This window comes from Neofelis nebulosa, chromosome 10 (genome assembly GCF_028018385.1).
Source record: "Neofelis nebulosa isolate mNeoNeb1 chromosome 10, mNeoNeb1.pri, whole genome shotgun sequence".
Classification (NCBI taxonomy): Eukaryota; Metazoa; Chordata; class Mammalia; order Carnivora; family Felidae; genus Neofelis; species Neofelis nebulosa.
In genome coordinates, this window is record NC_080791.1 from 108,827,609 (window position 1) to 108,829,110 (window position 1,502).

Here is a 1,502-nt window from a genome sequence, read left to right on the forward strand (position 1 = left end):
TGGTATTTAGGAAGGCTTATATTTTTGTTCTAGTGGTTACCATTGTATTTATACCTTAAAAAAAAAAAACAACCTCAATTTCAAAACTCTGTCTGGCTTATCCATTTTTACTGGTACCTTTAACTCCTACTTATTGTCTGTTCTTTCAGTCAAAGTCCAATCTGGAGAGAAATCACACAGTAATTTGAACGGGAAGAGTTTGATATAAAGAATTATTAATTATAACAAGGGACTGAAGTGCCAAGGCATTGGCCAATAATAACTCCAATGAATATAGAAATAGCAGATATTGGGGTGCCTGGGTGTCTCAGTCAGTTAAGCGTCCAACTTCGGCTCAGGTCAGGATCTCATAGTTTGGGAGTTCGAGCCCTGCAGCGGGCTCTGTGCTGACAACGTGGAGCCTGCTTCGGATCCTCTGTCCCCTCCTCTCTCTGCCCTTCCCCCGCTGGCACTCTTTAGCTCTAAGATAAATAAACATTAAAAAAAAAAAAAAAAAAAGAAATAGCAGATATAAGGAGCAGCCCTCCCACCCCCCATTTACAGCAAGGCTGTGCCCAGGAGATACCTCTCTTCCCACGCATAGGTCTGAGATCCAGATCTGGTTGGACAGAGCATGACTGTGGCTCACAGGGTGTTAGCGAAGTCAACTGTGGTGCAGGTGCAACTTGCTGGAAAACCATTCTGTAGGGTGCCACAGAAGGCTGTCGATGGGCAGGTGTCTCAGTGGAGATACTTTGCGCCAAAACAGTCCAAGGGGAGGTGCTGGGAAGCTGCTAACGGCTGGCTGTCGGGCGCTAGAGGAGGCTGGTGCCAGCAGAGCCATGGGTGCCCTGGATGCTTCATGCTTGAGGAGCCACGGGTCCTGGAGAAGCTTCAGGAGACGGTCTAGTGAGACCTTCAGAAGGTGGAAAGAAAACTTCCTTCTGCCCTGGCTCCTCTGCGCCCTCTGCTGGCAAGCTTAAGAGTGAGCCAGCCGGCAAAGACCCAGATTTAAATGGCCCCAGCGTATTTTCACAGAGCAGTCCGTTAAGAGTGAATTTGGAGAGGAGAGGCACCCATACAGCCATCAGTGAGTTTCATCCTATTTTCCTTTCTCCCTCTCCCTTCTTCTCCCACGCTTTGAATTACACTCATTATCACAATATGTAACATGTTTACTTTTTTCCCCATGTCATACGTATATATATTTGCATCATCTCTAGGGTGGGTAAAGTACATTCTCTACCAGATTGGCTCACAGGTGCAGACTTCCCGAAGTAGTTGCTGAAAAACAGAAAACTGTTTCCTATGGCCTTGATACATGAAGGACAACTTGTTTGAATATAAAAGCCTTGGTTCATGCTTTAAAAAATAGAAGGTTAAAAAAAAAATGCTAGGGGCGCCTGGGTGGCTCAGTCGGTTAAGCGGCCGACTTTGGCTCAGGTCATGATCTCGCGGTCCGTGAGTTCGAGCCCCGCGTCGGGCTCTGTGCTGACAGCTCAGAGCCTGGAGCCTGTTTCAGA

At 47.1% G+C, this 1,502-nt stretch overlaps 1 long non-coding RNA gene across 1 annotated transcript; it reads right to left on the reverse strand.

The window, feature by feature from the left end:
* Positions 1-293: 293 nt before the first annotated feature.
* On the reverse strand, positions 294-1,138 carry LOC131488894 (uncharacterized). The gene is made up of 2 exons (XR_009250289.1): positions 566-1,138; positions 294-461 (listed from the first exon to the last, which is right to left on the reverse strand). It is a non-coding gene; the product is annotated as an uncharacterized LOC131488894 (long non-coding RNA).
* Positions 1,139-1,502: the final 364 nt, after the last annotated feature.